Genomic DNA, 16,797 nt, shown 5'->3' with positions numbered 1-16,797 from the left:
CTTCCTTAAGCTGGGGAGGGGGCCACAAAGCTCCGTAGCGCCTCCCCACCCTCTGAGAGGCCAGAACCCCCTCAGGCTGCCCGGTGACGCCCCTCTCCCCAGCACAGACCACCAGACCACCCGCTCTCCACTCTGACCGTGCCTCCGGCCTAACCAACTGCTTAGGGAGATGGCGTTGGGAGCTATGCGGGATGTTGGGAAGACATCGCGGAGGGCTTGGGTGTGTGTGCACCTCCCTAAGGGTTGTCCTGCGTGGAAAGTGTGACCTTGCCACCACGCCCTGGGACCCATGTGGCTGCTTCAATGGCAAAGGGAAGGGCTGAGCAGAGGGCGGTGCAGCAGGGCCAGAGGAAAAGGACAGTTACTGCGCAGCGGCTGGGTCTCCAGGCAGTGCGCAAACCTCGGAGCACTCCCGCCTCACGGATGTGGCGCAAGTCACTTGCTGCCTCGGGTTTCCAGTGTCGAATCTGTGTGCAAAAAGGAACCCTAAAAGTGGAACCTTCTTATTCATTCATTCCTTCCTTCCTCACAGAGGGTATTTTTCCCCGTTGATTTTTAGAGAGTGGAAGGGAGAGAGGAGGGGGCGGGGGAGAGACATGGAAACATGGATGTGGGAGAGACACATGAATCGGTTGCCTCCTGAACACACCCCGACCAGGGACGGGGATCAAACGTGCAACTGAGGTATGTGCTCTTAATTGGGAATCGAACCCCCAACCCTTTGGTCTGTGGGCCAACGCTCTAACCACTGAGCCCATCCAGGGCAAAACAGTGTCTTCTTACAGCATCACTTACACTCGGCTGAGATACGTTCCGAGTGGAGTGGAGCAGAATCAACTCTGCTCACTGCGAGAAGGAAGGCACAGGGCAGACGCGGCCGGACATCGAAACCACGAGATACGGCGCCGCGCATTATTCGTGACGCGAGGTCTTTGAGCATCAGGAGTCCCTGGTCCCGTCCTTGGAGGCAAACAGAAACCTCGCCCGCTACCTACTGGGCCACCAACAGGGCCTAGAAAGGGGCCAGTCGGGCCTGGGGTCCTCTGTGCCATCTGCCACGGGCCCACGTGACACCCGGCCCGCCTGCGCTCTGGCGCAGGGCCAGCCTGGCAACACTGGGCCTCCCGTCCCGGGAGCAGCTTTCTCCACGGACCACGGGTGCCCCGCGGAAAAGGAAGGCGAGTGAGCTCGGAGACACAATCTGCTCTGACCCCGCTACCGGAGGCCAGCACCGCCGAGGAGGCCCGAGGCCCAGGCCCAGCAGCCCCCCTGACCTGGAGACCCGCACCTCTGCCTCCCGAGACCCTGCTTGGCGTAGAGACAGGGCTCCCCAGAGGCCGGTGCGCAGGCCCCCCGCCTGGCGGCACCCAGGTCGCGCCTCACCTTGAAGGTCCACTATGTGTGGCCTGTGGCCAAGACAACGAAGACCGAGGTCCAAAGGCACCACCCCGCACCTCCGAGCCCCCCAACTCCGCAGGCCTCAGGGGCGGGAAGAGCTGCCCCCGCACCAGGGTCTGCCAGGACCCGCAAAGGGAGTTTCCGCAGCAACCCTTTCATTTCTTGCATATTTTTACTGACACGGGAGAAGCTCCCAACCTCCCGTTTCTGAGGGTGAACAGCCCCGCGTGAAGGCAATGCCAAGTCTGGCCGAATCCCAGGCCGGGAAACACCCACCGGCTGACCCCCTTCTGAACGTCCCGACCCTCCTGACAGGCCGGGCAACCGTTCCAGTCCCTCGAAGTGAGATGAGGTGAGTGACGTTCGCGTGGGGTCCCCGAGAAGAGCGCCCCCTTTTTAACTGCAGCCCGCAGGGGACAGCGCTGCTTCCAGAGCTGCTCCCGGAGCCCTGGGTGCACCCCCAGCTCTCCCGGGACGGTCCCGTCTGTGTGGGGCCCAGGTGAGACAGAGAGAAAGCCACCCCGTGCTGGGTAACACAGGCCACGAGGCGAGGAGAGGAGAGGTGAGGAGAGGCGAGGAGAGGAGAGGCGAGGAGAGGCGAGGAGAGGAGAGGAGAAGAGAGGCGAGGAGAGGAGAGGAGAGGAGAGGCGAGGAGAGGAGAGGAGAGGAGAGGCGAGGAGAGGCGAGGAGAGGAGAGGAGAGGCGAGGAGAGGCGAGGAGAGGCGAGGAGAGGAGAGGAGAGGCGAGGAGAGGCGAGGAGAGGAGAGGAGAGGAGAGGAGAGGCGAGGAGAGGCGAGGCGAGGAGAGGAGAGGAGAGGAGAGGAGAGGCGAGGAGGGCTCAGGGCCCACGCAGCCCTGCCGGCAGCAGGAGCCCATCTCGCTCGGCGGCTGCTCGGGACCACGGAGCTGCCACCACCGGCCGTCTGCGGAGCAGCCTGTCCCGTCCACGCAGAGCTCTGATGCTAGAACCTTCTCCCAGCCTTCCACCTGGCATTCGGAACCCCACCAACAACGCTGTGCCCTTCTCCCCACCTGAGCCACCAACTACCCACGGAGGCTGGTATGATTCATTGGTCAAATCAGACAGGTGCCCTTGGGTGAGGGTGGGGGAGGAGAGGGGGTTCCAGAAAGAATGATTTCAATGCTCTTTGTTCCCATCACCAACCATCCAATTTCCCCCAACACACAGGTCCCCCCACTTCACTGGTGTCTGGACCCCGCCCTCAGCATGGGGCTGAGTTAGTTCTCCCACCCCCTCGGGGCACTCAGCGGCTCTTGATCAAAACAGCTCTCCAAGGAGAGGCACTTCGCTCTATGAAAACTCCTGAAGCCACTGGGAGAGGTTTTCTGGCCAAGACATCTGACAACTGGCCTATTTTTAAAGTTCCAGCGAATAATCTTTGAAAAGCACTCCACGTACAGACAAGGTGATGGATGACCGAAAAAGCAATGAGGCCGGTATTGGGTTTTTGTGTTTCAAACAAGTCAGAACTTACCCACCCAACCACACAACGCTTCCTTAGTGGTCCCCTCAGGGGGCCTGCGCTCACCCCACGGGCGTCCTGCCGGCTCAGCCATTGTCGGATAGCCCTGCTCTGGCCTCGCCTGTTTCACGTGTGGTGCTCAGCTAACCCTGCCAAGCCTTCAACCAGCAGCCGCTACCGTGTCCACAGCTCAGGCCTGGGAGCCACAGAGGTGAAAGCTCTCCTGGCAACGTGCTCACCGTCCGGTGGAGCGGGAAGAATGAAGGTATAAAGATTTTTAAATTTATTTTTCTGTTAATCCTCATCCGAGGATATTTTCTCCATTGCTTTCCAGAGAAAGAGTGAGAGAGAGGGAGGGCGGGAGGGAGGGAAACATCGATGTGCAAGAGACACATCAACTGCTTGCCTCCCACATGCACCCGACCAAGGGTGGGGGTGAATCTGCAACCCAAGTACATGCCCTTGACCAGGAATAGAACCTGCTCTAACCACTGAGCACCAGCCAGGGCTAAAGTCTTTTTTAAAATGTATCCCATAAGCCAGGTGCTGGGCTAACAGCTTTTGGTATGCTGTGTTTCATTCTCTCTCTTCTCTCTCTCTCTCTCTCTCTCTCTCTCTCTCTCACATACACACACACACACACCCTTAGATGCAAAGACCGAGCTTACGAGAAGTTAAGTGACTGCGCCAGCGTCGCACAGCCAGGAAATTGCAGGACTGGTTCTGGCCCAGGACTGCCAGGCTACAGGATGGACCTCCCACCACCCCCACGGCCGCTGGGCCTGCAGTAACAGGCCATGCCAGGTGAGGAGGCACAGGGAGAGGCACGGGGGTGGGAGGGAGGCTGCTGAGCAGTGAAGCACCTGCTGTCAGGACCGGGAGGAGCTGCCGCCTGCCTCCCCTCAGCCAGTGCTGCCTCACACGTGCCTCCTGTGCACCTTCCCGTCAGTTCGCGACAAGCCGGTGGGCAGTGAGTTTCTCTAGGTACGAAGCAGGGCTTCTGCACCGTTTACAAAACCGGAGACAGGCAGAGGGGCGCGGACACTCCGCACCCCCGCCCCCACTCCCACGCAGCACAGTCCCGTCACCTTCCTACCTCACAGGAGCCAGAGGAGGCAGTTCCCTGCAATAGCCCAAAGGTGGCGGCGGCCCAAGTGTTCACCGACGAGGAACACAGTGTGCTGGATCCACACCATGGAGTGTCCTTCCGCCTTAGAAAGCAAATTCTGACACATGTGCTACCATTGGTCAGTCACAAACGGGTTGATCCTATGTGATTCCACTTACAGGCGGTTCTAGAGCAGTCCAGCATACGGAGACGGAAGGTGGAACGCGGCTGCCAGGGCTGGGGCAGCAGGAGGGGGAGCCCATGTTTACTGGGGCCAGCCGTCCGGTTGGGAAGATGACGACGGTGAACATCAGGTGCCACAGTGTGAATGTGCTGAATGCCACATCCCCACTTACAAAGGTGACCATGGCGTGTTTGACCACACCTTTTTTTTTTTTTTTTTTTTTTTTTATAAATCTTTATTGTTCAGATTATTACAGGTGTTCCTCTTTTTTTCCCCCTAGCTCCCCTCCACCTGATTCCCCACCCCACCCCATGCCCTTACCCCCCCGCCACTGTCTTCATCCATAGGTGTAAGCTTTTTGTCCAGTCTCTTCCCGCACCCCTCACACCCCCTCCCCCCTGAGAATTGTCAGTCCACTCCCTTTCTATGTCCCTGATTCTATTATATTCACCAGTCCATTCTGTTCTTCAGATTTTTTATTCACTTGATTTTTAGATTCACTTGTTGGTAGGTATGTATTTGATGTCATTTTGTTGTTCATAAATTTTTATCTTTACCTTTTTCTTCTTCTTCCTCTTCTTAAAGAACACCCTTCAGCATTTCATGTAATCCTGGTTTGGTGGTGATGAACTCCTTTAGCTTTTTCTTGTCTGTGAAGCTCTTTACCTGACCTTCAACTCTGAATGATAGCTTTGCTGGGTAGAGTAATCTTGGTTGTAGGTTCTTGCTGTTCATCACTTTGAATATTTCTTGCCACTCCCTTCTGGCCTGCATAGTTTCTGCCGAGAAATCAGCTGACAGTCGTATGGGTGCTCCCTTGTAGGTAACTAACCGTTTTTCTCTTGCTGCTTTCAAGATTCTCTCTTTGTCTTTTGCTCTTGGCATTTTAATTATGATGTGTCTTGGTGTGGTCCTCTTTGGATTCCTCTTGTATGGGGTTCTGTGCGCTTCCTGAACTTGTAAGTCTATTTCTTTCACCAGGTAGGGAAAGTTTTCTGTCATTATTTCTTCTAATAGGTTTTCAATATTTTGCTCTCTCTCTTCTTCTGGCACCCCAAAAATTCGGATGTTGGTACACTTAAAGTTGTCCCAGAGGCTCCTTACACTATCTTCATATTTTTGGATTTTTTCTTTTTGTTTTTCTGGTTGGGTGTTTTTTGTTTCCTCATATTTCAGATCTTTGGTTTGATTCTTGGGGTAGGTTGATCTACAGTTGAGTTTCGGTATATTCTTTATTTCAGACAGTGTATGCTTAATTTCTGACTGGTCCTTTTCCATTTTTTTGGCATTCTCATTAAGGTCCTTGAAGGTCTCATCAAGTTTCTCGGCGGTTTTTAGAAGATTCTTGAGTAACCTTATAAATGTGGTTCTGAACACTATGTCGTCCATTAGTTTGCTTTCCTCCATTTCTCTCATTCGTGACATGTTTCTTTGTCTCCGCATTTTGCTGCTTCCTTATGTTGATGGAGTGGCTTTGTGTGGTAGGTGACCTATAGGGGCCAGTAGCTCAGCCTCCCCAATCACCTGAGGTGGACGCCTTTGGTACACCCCTTTGTGGGCTGAGTGCAAAGTCTTGGTGTAGTTAAGCCTTGATTGCTCTTGGTACACTGGGAGGAATTGACCTCTAGGCCAATTGGCTGTGAGGACCTGCTGTGTCTATAATGGAAGAACTGCTGTGCTGGAGACACGCTTATGGTGCAGGACTTGTTTCAGTGGGGCTTTGGTGCTCACTGAGTCTGCCTCTTGAATGTATCACTTATGGATGTGAGGAGTTGAAATCTGGTGTCTCACACTGACCACTAGGTACACTGGCTTCTGGATCTCCAATGGGGTGCAGGTCAGCTACTGTCTGAGGCCACCCAGCAGGAGCTACAGCGAGAACTACTGTTTTCTCCTCTTTGCTTGGAGTTTGGAGGTTTTGGAGCTGTCTGACCCGGGCTGCAAGTTTGCTAGGTTAAGCTTCGATAGGGCAGGCCATTCATATGCTAAAGCTGCTGCTTGGAGCTTGGGTGGGTTCGTAGATTGTGCAGGGCGGGGTCTCAGGGCGTGACTAGGCTAGGGTGTGGCAAACAGCGATGGCTGCCAGTAAGCTGGCTCTGTGTCTCCGACCCTGTCCCCGTGTCCTGCGCCCCAGCACAATAAACAATTGTTCCTGCGCGCAGCCCTGCAAGCAAGCCTCCCTCACTTTCCGACCCCACGGCAGACAGTCCAGCTTCTCCCTGTAGGAGTTTGGGTCCCCCGCGTCTCCCCAGAAACGAGTTCGGAGTAATCGGGAGCTTATCTCCCTTCGGGTTGAAAACAGCAGCGCTTTCAGTCACCCGTCGCCAGCCCAATTCGCGCGTCTCCGTACCTCAGCTTTTCAGCGCTTGTGCACCCCTCAATGCTGTTTGCTCTTTCCTTCTAGTTGTAGAACTTCCACTCAGCCAGCTTTCCCGTGGTTCTGGGTGATAGACGTTCTGTCTTTTAGTTGTAGTTTTGAAATTGTTGTGCGAGGCAGCAGTTTAGGTGCTTACCTATGCCGCCATCTTCTTGACCACACCTCTTAAAAACCTAGTTATTCTCTTTGGGGGTAAGGATGCATATTCTCCTCCTCAAACTAACTTCAGATATGTCTGTAAGGTCAGCTTCTTCTATTCTCCTCCCAACCTCAGAGCATAAGGCTTGCGGCGCATCAGCAGGAGGCAGGCGGTGGCCAAGCAGGCAGGCATTCGAAAATCCCCCGAAAATCCCCCAAATGAATGTGAACGCCTCAGCCGGCCTGAATCAACAGCAGGAAGGGGAGGGCCTAGAATGAGCAGGTATCACCTCCCACCAACTTGCGATAGTATTCTGGCCAGTGCTCTGGCCCCATAGAGAGCAGAGCAAGTAATTCCAGCGGAGGGCCAACAAAAGGAGACTGCGAATCCCACAACTGATGTCTTCCAGGAAGCTGTTCCCTACCGAGCTTCCCCCTTCCCTGGAGATAACAACGCGGGGACGCCAAGCTGTCCGTTATGCCACCTCAACAGCAGCGAGCTCTGCTTCCAAATGTGTTCCGTGTGCGTGGCCTCCATTTCTCCCCGTTGCGTCCTTGTGGATTCAGTTTAATGACCCCAAACCGAAAACAAACACGGAAGAGCTGTGGGGCCGCGCTAATTGCATCAGCCCTGATCCTGAGGCAGTTCTCAGTGAGTTCTGGGGGCCGCAGAGCCCCCCCCCCCCCCCGCCCCGGAATCCAAGCACTCTCTGTTCTGGGCCCCCAGGTACCTGCAGAAGCCCAAATGGATGATCTGCTGGTTGATGGCCTGTGACCACAATTAAGAGTCCTGGGAAGACAAGGACAACAGGCGGGGGGGAATCGACCCTTATCAAGGGCCTACTATGCACAAGGCACTGTCTCTAGCTTTCATGGAGCCTTTGCACCCTGAGATGGGCAGGCTTACAAAGGCTCAGAAAATCAGCAATATGCCCCTGGAGCAGAGCTGGAACTCAACCCTAAGTCACCTGGCTCCATCCACTGGGCTGCCTCTCAGGATGACTTAAAACTGAAAACCCTGCTTGCCTGCTGGCTTTTTAACTTCTTCAAGTTTTCCCAAGGCCCCCACCCAGCCCAACTTTCCATTTGGGTAAAAAGAACATCATCCCAGCTGCTATGTCCCACGTCACATGAAACGGCGGGAAAGTATTTCATAAACATAACTTCAAAAGCCTCTTTAAATAAATTGGAAAGTGGAAATCATTTTTCAAGGGGTAAGCTTCTAAAGAAAGCACTCCCGTCCTGCAGCCCTGGGATCCTCAACATCCACCAGCCCTGGCCTCCCCCCACCAGCCACAGAGCTGCTGAGCTCAACTTGGCCTCCAAACCCTACCTCCTCCTCCAGAGCAGGGGTCTGGGCAATAAGCGTGCTGGCTATTTCTGAGCCAGCCATCACAGGCAACCACTGGCTGGAGGGAGCCTGTCGTTCAAGTTCAAGAGCTTTAATGTAGAATTGCCCAAAATATATCAATATCCAGGTTCGAGAAACATGCCAACCTGGAAGGGAGGAAGGGAGGGAGGGAGGGGAGAAAAAGAAAGAAAAGGAAGACAAAGGAAGGAAGGAAGACAAAGGTAAGAGGGAAGGAAAGAAAAACTCTTCATGAAACAACATGCTTTGCCCTGACCTGGGAGTTCAGTTGGTGGGCGCATCATCCTGAAACACCAAGGCTGCAGGTTCAAGGTTGCGGGCACGTACAAGGGTCAACCAGCACATGCATAAATAAGTGGAACAACACATCCAAGTTCCTCTCTCTCTCAAATCAATAAAGAAAAATTTTAGCCCAGCCAGTATGGCTCAGTGGTTGAACATCGACCTATGAACCAGAGGTCACGGTTAGATTCCTGGTCAGGGCACATGCCCGGGTTGTGGGCTTGATCCCCAGTAGGGGGCGTGCAGGAGGCAGCCAATCAATGATTCTCTCTCATCACTGATGTCTCTATCTCTTTCTCTCCTCCCTGCTTTTCTGAAATCAATAAAAATATATTTTTTAAAAAAAGTTTTAAAGAGACAACTCTGCTCTGTGTAAACACTCTCATTTCTCCTCTTCCACTTTTCCTGACAAGCACCAACATCGAGCAGACAACAAAATCTCAACATCTGGCTCCCACGTCCACGGCTTGTCTTCTGGACCCAGGGGGCTCTTTCCTGAGCTGAAATCCCTGACCAGCTGCCTCAGGCCTGCTGTCAGAGAGCTGGCTGGTCGGGAACAAAGCACCTTTGGTCCGAGGGAGCCTCAAGGCGGCAGTCACAACAGCCCCTTCTGGACAACACTGCAGGCAGACAGCACAGAGCCCTGCTTTCCCAGAAGCCGGACTACAGTTACCGATGGGAACGGGGAGGCCAGGAGCCAAAAGACAGAGTGTGGGAGGCGCGTCGCTAAGACTGCCGGGGGCTTCTCCATCATGCCCCCCCCCACCCCCGCCTTTTCCTGGATGGTCTACACTGGACAGGCAAGGGAGGCCGAGAGCCTCTTTCTCACAGACACCAGGGAACCCCTAAGAGCCACTGCTTTAGATTGTAACACCCAGACTTCAGAGCCACTTCCATGTCGGTCTGCGGAGACCACCACCTGTTGCTCTCCCCACCTTTTTAACTGTGACTCACTGTAAGCAATCTGACTGCCAGCATGCCCTAATATTTTCTCAAATACGCACACAGAACTGAGACAGCCGTTTCACAAAACAGTACTTGCTACCGCCTTCTGCCATGCACTCTAATATTCCTATTCTGGGGAATTCTATTCTATTTCATTAACGTGCTGCTCGTGACCACCTGAACTAACCCCATTGGAGGGTCATGCGCTATAGTGGTTCATGAGTCAGTCCACGGCTGACTTCATGGGTCAGACAGAAGGTATAAATTAGTTGATTTGTATCTTATTCCTCTTTCCTGGGTAACTCAAGTTTACCCATAAAGTCCCACACTGGTGCTTTTTAGAGAATTCAAATTATCTGATGGCCCAGGCACAGCGGGTTCTCACAGCACACCTTGCCAACCCTGGCCTTCAAGGCAGCCATAAAAGAACTCAACTATGCGTTCAAAAACCAGTGCTAGTAACCTTTAAGACAGCACAGGGCATACGCGAACGGTCAGAGGACTGAAGATGGGCAAATATTTGCTCTGTGTTTTGCCAAACTGGATTCTGGAAGCTTCTGACTGGCAAACATAGCGCTGGGTTACAGAACAAGTGATCTGGGAACATTTACAGGGAAAAGCCCCAATCGCTAACAACTGAAATGGGCTCACCAAGAGAGTCTCAACAAACCACTCTCGTTCCTTCTTCCGAGGCGGCTCAGAACCAGGGCGAGTGCCATGGAGAGCGTGGGTAGGTCTCTCCACGTGGCCTGAAGTGACAGAGGACAGAAGTCTGCTCAGAGTGTGGCTGAATACTTCCCAAGTTGTCTGAACACCGAGGCTGCTGGTAACGGACCCGTAACACCTGGGGGAACGCTCCTATTGGGACCCCGCGAGTTCCTGCCCAAGTCCATCCCAGGCTACCTTGTCATCAAGGACCTCGCTACCTCGGGAACAGCCACACTGCTTACTGGCATGGAGTGCTCACAACCGTCCCCGATGAATGAGGAACTGGGTGCCAAACAACACTTCACAGTCGCATCGAGTATTTTCACATCTTCTCTCATTTGAGCCTCCCAAGCAGGGAGCCAGGCATCATTACACTCATTCTGAGTTGCAACCCAGGCTCGGCCATCAGGGTTTCCCAACCTCGGCCACGCTGACACTCTGCTTCCCTGTGAGGGATGTTTAACAGCCTCCCTGGCCTCTACCCACAAAATGCCAGGAGCACAGCAGGAGGAGGGTGAAGAGAGGAGGAGGGAGGAAAGGGACCTAGGACCTGCACCAGGAAGAGGAGAGAAAAGGGCAGAGCCGGGGAAAAGGCACTGGCCCCAGGCCGCCTCCACAGCCCCTGAGATCCCCCCTTAATTCTTCTTCCCCATCCTGTTTCTCACTCCAGGCACCCAGCTTAGCGCATTACGCACCCATTGCTGCCCACATGGAGTCCTTGGAATTCAATATACTTGGCTGAAATCCTGGCTTTGCCAGCTACGAGCTGTGCGATCTGGGCCAATTATTCAAACTCTCTCAGCCTCGGTGTCCGTATCTATGAAATGGGGTAACATCCACCTCATAGCTTCGCTGTGGGATCTAATGAGAACCAGACCGGCACGTGCAGTGTGCTCGTCGGCAGCTAGCATGAGCTGTGAGACGACGCCGGCATGCAGAGTAACCGCCTTCTGCGCACCAGAGAGGCAGCTCCCCGCCGCACGGCCACGGCCTGGAGGACACGCGCAGGCCGGGCCCTGACGTCCCCGTTCCCGGGGACACATTTCCTCGTGGGAGCACGAGCTGCTCCTATTACTCAGGTCCCTGTGGAGACCAAGTGACCACTGAGATGCCTGCCTTTCGCTGGAGATGTCGCTGCTGGCGTGGACAATGAGGAACAGCAACGCTATGGTCCCTGAGCGCGCGGCGAGGGCTGTGCGCGGTTCCCGGGTTTATCACACGCACTCAGGTCACAGCAGCTCAGAGCTGAGCCGCTGCAGAGGGGACTGGCCAAGCCTCCTGGGGGCCGGGGACGTTCCCATAACCTGTCCCCACAACCAGAAAGCATCCCAGCATGGGTCACACTCCACGATGCCAGCTGCCCACAGGAAGGACGATACAGTGTCCCTCATGAGGAAGAGGACACAACCTGAAGTTCACTCACCCAGGCCTCGGGGAGCAAAGCACACCCAAACCAACGGGCTCCCTTGGACGTGGAGGTGCTGTGATGTGAGTACTGGACTACAATTCACTGACCCAGAAAACGACGGCAAACACTGACTAACAGTTGCCGAGTCCAGGAAGAAACCCACCGATTCAGGCTTCATGCCTGTTGCAACTTGGTTAACCTTTCTCATCTGCTTCCTCGTCGGAAAGGTGATGGAAGGAACCGTCATGAGGCGTGATCGCGGCGGGATGCGCTGGGGGCATGGGCCATGTTTGGCGAACACTCAACAAATGTTAAGTGTCTTTCCCTCTCCTCCACCGATAAGCAAATCTGAAAACCCACAAATACACGGTGCAGAAAACATGAGAAACAGGGTTTCCCCCTTTGGCCAGTGAGCGCTTGCAAAGCAGGCACAGCCCCAGCGTGGGGATCTTCCCTCTTCCGGTCAGCCCCCTGCCTGGGAGGCAGGCCGGAGGGCTCTGTGCCTGAAGATGCTGAGGACCTGCTTAGGGCAGTGTTGGGGTCGGGGTGGGGGTGGAGGGGAGAGCGAGGGAGAGACGGAGAGAGCGCGCGCTCCAGGTTCCTCGGCACAGAACCCAGAGCTGTCCTAGGGACAGGCGCCCCAGGACTGCCATGGTTCGCTGGCCCGGCCTGGCACCTCGGACCCCATGCCAGGCATTCAGCTAGGGTTGGTTGGTGTCTCCTGGGAGGCCTCCCCAGGGTGGGTGCAGGTCCGAGGCTTAGGACAGAGGGCCACAGGCTCCGGGCCTCCCCGAGCCGAGCGCTCAGGGGAACGTAACTGCCAAAGCCGAACGCCGAAGGGAAGGCAGGATCTGGCAGTGCAGCCCGTCCCGGCTACACTGTTCCCCAAGTGCCGTTCCGGCCCCCGAGAGCCAAAGCGGCCGTGAGGTCATCCCTGGGGAGGGTCCCGCCGGCTGAGCGAGAACAGCCGCCTTCCCATCGAGACCCAAGGGGTCCAGAGAGGAGCCCAGAGCCTCCGGGGCAGCCCGGGGCTCAGCCCAGACCCAGAGGCAGGGCACCCTGCGCTGCGCGGGAGACAGCGGCTCCTGCCCCAGGCAGACCAGCGCGGCCGCGGAAAGGCAGCTTGGCTTTCTCTGCCCGACCGGTCACATCTTGTTTTCTGTCTCTAAATGTCATGGCTGTAACTGCCAAGGGGCCGAGGGACTCACCGCACCGAGCAGTTCCCTGCGGGCACCTAGCACGAGGCCTGGCACAGCCTAAACGCTCAGGAAATCTCTGCCGAAGGTGAGAAAGGCCTCAGACTCCTGGATGCCCCTAAAGGGCAGTTACCGCTCAGGTCTGCACCGGACACAGCTGCCCTCAGGACCGAGGGGCAGGGCCGGGGGGGGGGGGGGGGCTAGTGCCAGGGTGACCAGAAACCTCTCTAAAATGAGTGTGGGGGCTCTGAGCCAATTACAGGAGGAGCAGTGACCTCCCAGGATCACAGGTGGGAAGCATGTGTGTTTCCATTTCATCCTGTGTCTCCGCAGGCTCGGAGCAGGGCCCAACTAAACTGCTCGGAGAAGGCAGGGGCCCAGGGCACAGGCACTGTGCACCCACATGTGAGTGGGTCCCAGCTAACTCCCCGGAAGCTGGAGGAGGACAGAAAAGACCCTCCTCCGGTGGCCAATCCCAAAGCCAGGTTGCTGCTGACCAAGGTCCAGGTGCGAGGAGGAAGAGGAGAGGCGGCATCCGCAGGAGGGACAGAAAGCTGCTTCGGGCTGGGCAACCCTCCCGGCCGGTCCCTGAGCGAGCAGTCCCTGGGCAAGCGGTCCCTGGCTGGCCTCTCCCCCGCCCGGTGACTGAGTACTCACACATGGGCTGAAGGGCTCCAGCGAGCGTCCGCTCCGCGCTCTGCTCAGATCTCCGGCCGGGCCCTCTCCCACCCGCTGCACTCATATGCTTAGAGTTGAAGAGGCCTGCGAAGAGCTGGAGCCAGTGTCACCCCAGTGTCATCTGGGAAGGACCCAGGGCCGAGCTGCTGGGCAAGAACAATGCCTTGAGTTTTCCTCCAGCTCCTTGACCTCTCCATGGCCCTTCGGCCTCCTCGCACCCCCACCATCTCCCCCGAAGAACAGCCTTGGCTTTCTAACGTGTTGATAATAAGGGCCTATCAGGCCGAGAGGGCGGGAAAGGTCTCAGCCAAAGGGAAAGTACTCAGAGGGCCGTTTGTTCCAGAGGAAAGCAGAATGCAGAGCCTTCTGGCCGCAGTGGCGCTGTGACAGAGTGAGCCACGGGGCGGGGGCAGGACCCCAGGCTGCCTCCCAGGTCTCAGCAGCCTCCCCCACACCGCCACCCCAGGCTGCTGACAGCGCCGACTCCCTGACCTAAGCGCTGGCACTGAGGGGCAGGGTCGCCAGAGCAGCGAAGAGCCGAGACTCCAGACCAGCCGCTGTGTTCCCAGCTCACATCCTGGAATCTTCTCTGACCTTGAGAACCTAATTGACCTGTGTCTCAGTGCCCTCATCGCACAGCAGACATGCTAAGGCACGCACTCCCAGGCCAGCGACGAGGAGTCAATAAGCCAAAATACCAGTGTGAGGAGCACTGCCTGGCGCAGAGTAAGCCTCCCCAGTGAGCCGTCCCGCCGCAGACACTCTCCATAGCGCCCAGGACAGCATGGCCTCGTTACCTTAAAAGCAAAAACATTAGTACCACTGACCACGCAGGCAAACCACTGGACCCCCATCAACCCATCCCCATGCAAACCCAGTGCGTTAGGTCTGACCCAATCATGAAATCCATACCCCTCCCCTGGGAACTGACCCTTAGACCACTTCACCACCCACACTCCCTTTCGCTTAGACCACATTCCATCGCTCAGACCTTTATCTTTCCCCTCCTGACTTTCCCAGGATCTGGACCCGCCCAGAGAGCTCTCCACCGAAAAGCCCGCCTGGAGTCCTTGAAAACCTGCCTCCCCACCCCTGGGTGCTGGCGCCATTTAGGGGCTGAGCCCATCTGGTCTCCAGATGACCTAATTAATTTATAATCCCTTACCACTTTTGGCCTCGTGCGCTCCTAACACAGTGCGGGAAGGGTTTTCAGCGAAGATAAAGAGTGTCATTGCCTAAAATGGTGTCAGTAACTGGCCAAAGTGGGACGGAACCCCCACCTCTGACTCCAGAGCCAACCTTCTTCCATGGGTTACACTGCCCGACCGCTGGACATCATCGACCCGGTGCAGAGCCAGAGGGACAGGAGCCTGGACAGATGCCAGGTGACAGAGGGACAGAACCAAGAAGAGATGCTGGGGACGCAGGCGATGTTCACTGGCTTGTAGAGCCTCATTTCCTCGCTCTAGGTTTGTCATCATCTGCAGCTTTCCCTGTGTCTCTGGATTTTAGATTACACAGCGCAGTGCATGGCAGCACGCAGCACCTGCAATTCTTCACGGGAACACGCCTGCACGAACTTCAAATGCTCTTGGCGTTGTGACCAGAAGCCAGCCATGCAGGGTCTGTGTGTGTCGCAGGCGAGACTCCCTGCTGAGAAGCCAGCGCTCCTGCTTCCGGAAGCAGTGTCCCTGCTATGGAACGGAAAGCACAGCCCCAAAGGTATTCCCACAACACTCAGCGATTTCACCATCTGCTAACAACAGCCCTATGTCAAAAACTTGACTTTCCCCGTCTTCTCCAAGGACCTCAGGTCTTAAGCTGCACGGGGACACAGAGACCTACTCAGGAAGCTGCCAGCGAGGCAGGAGTAGGAGTGGGGTCTTCTCCACGCCCGCTGCTGACGGGCACCCAGGAACCTCCTCCTGGTGATGACAGGGCTCAATGTCACGACCAACTGACTCCTCCCAACTGACCTCACAGCAAGAGCGCGGTCAACACCCCCTAACTCTGCAGCACAAGTCCCAAAGCCATTTCCTGCTCCCCAATGGGTCCTTTATCAGAAATTGTCCTCCTTCCTCCTGGAACACCCATGCACACACAGTGAGGGCCAGAAAAGGCAGGCAACGCTTGCCTGAGACCAGAGAAAACCCCAGGGAACAGAAAGAGACAAGAAAAGGACATCAGAAACGTGCTGAGGACAATTGTCTCCCCAGATCCACTTGGCGGCTCCCCCTTTCTTCGTGGTGAGGTTCCAGGAAGAACTGCCTTCTGCTGGGCTGCCCATGTTCTTAGGGCCGCACTCGGTCAAAAAGGCAGGAAGCAACTGGCCCTGTGGCCAGAGACAGGAGCTGGGTTACCCACACATGCACAGCGAGCGCATAGCTTCCACCAGTCATCGGGCGCCGAGACACCCACTAAGCACAGCTCCTCTGTCCCTTCACAGGGCAGGTGGGATGAAGATCAAGGAACAGGGTGCCCTCCCAACCTCGCCAGTCTAGAACCCTCCAGGACTGGAGGGGGAAGAGCTGGGTGTGCTGAGAACAAGAAAAGCCGACCCCCAGGAGCCAAGGGATACCGCGTTCCAACAGCGGCTTCGGGGCCCCTGTGGTCCCTGAACCCCATCGGCAGGTACCCTTGGCCCAGCTTCCCCACTTAAGGAACGGGAGTTGGAACCATTTCGCTCCTTTCTAAGTAAACATCTTCCCTCCAGCAGGTCATGCACAGGGACCCTGTCGAGGAACAGTGAGCTGGTGTGACTGCAGGTTTATTTCCACAACAGAAAGCATCTCCAACAAACATGCCCGGCGCGTTCGCAACTGCACATTGAGGTCCCACAGGCCGAGACCCCCGGCCGCGCAGGGCCAGGGGGGGACAGCGGTCGTGGGGCGCGCCCGGCAGGGCAGGGGCAGCGGCGCGGGTGGGGCTAGAGGAGAGGACTGCACCCTGGCCCCGCCGCCTGAGCAGGAGAACCACGGGGGCGAGCACCCCAAAGCACCCCAGGGCGAAGGGCTGAGCCTCGCCCTGCTCGGCCAGGCGGGGACCCGGGGGCCGCGGAGTTGTTTACAAGCCAAGACCAGGGCGTCCTTCCGCCCCGCCCTCAGCCCGCGGCTCCGGGGCGAGATGGCCGGCCGGGCGGGGCCCCGGGGGTCGGGGGAGCAGCCCCGGGAGGGGGCCCTTCCTCCAAGCGGCTCCTCCCCGGCCGGGCCCAGCGAGGCCTCCCGCGCCCGCCGCCCACGCGCGAAAGCCCGCGGCGGGGTGGGGCGCCGCCTCCCGGCATGCCCCGCGCGGCCACGTGACGGGGCGGGGCGGGGGCGGAGGCTGCAGGAGGAGGCGCCGGCTCGCGCCCGACAGTGGGGACCCCGCAGCCTCTCACTGCAAAGGATTCCGGCTGCTCGCCAGCCCCGCGGCCCGGGGGACGGATCTGACCTCGGCTTCCTCTTGTAAACGGGGTAGAATACAGACACGTGTGAAGCGGGGGAACTGCTCTTTGGGGGGTTGTGGACCTGAAAAGGGGCGGCC

The 16,797-nt window shown here is 56.8% G+C and overlaps 1 protein-coding gene and 1 long non-coding RNA gene across 2 annotated transcripts in view; one reads left to right on the top strand and one right to left on the bottom strand.

The window, feature by feature from the left end:
• The window catches only part of ITPKB (inositol-trisphosphate 3-kinase B), a 93,928-nt gene that overhangs the window by 48,009 nt on the left and 29,122 nt on the right, over window positions 1–16,797 (bottom strand). The gene's annotated exons all lie outside the window — the stretch shown is intronic.
• LOC308238801 lies at window positions 2,779–4,366 on the top strand. Its single transcript, XR_013959621.1, has 3 exons — window positions 2,779–3,147; window positions 3,532–3,686; window positions 4,172–4,366. It is a non-coding gene; the product is annotated as an uncharacterized lncRNA (long non-coding RNA).

Source organism: Plecotus auritus, assembly GCF_963455305.1.
Source record: "Plecotus auritus genome assembly, chromosome: 14".
Lineage (NCBI taxonomy): Eukaryota > Metazoa > Chordata > Mammalia > Chiroptera > Vespertilionidae > Plecotus > Plecotus auritus.
The sequence above is the reverse complement of the archived record's forward strand: the minus strand, read 5'-3'. Positions and strand labels throughout refer to the sequence as shown.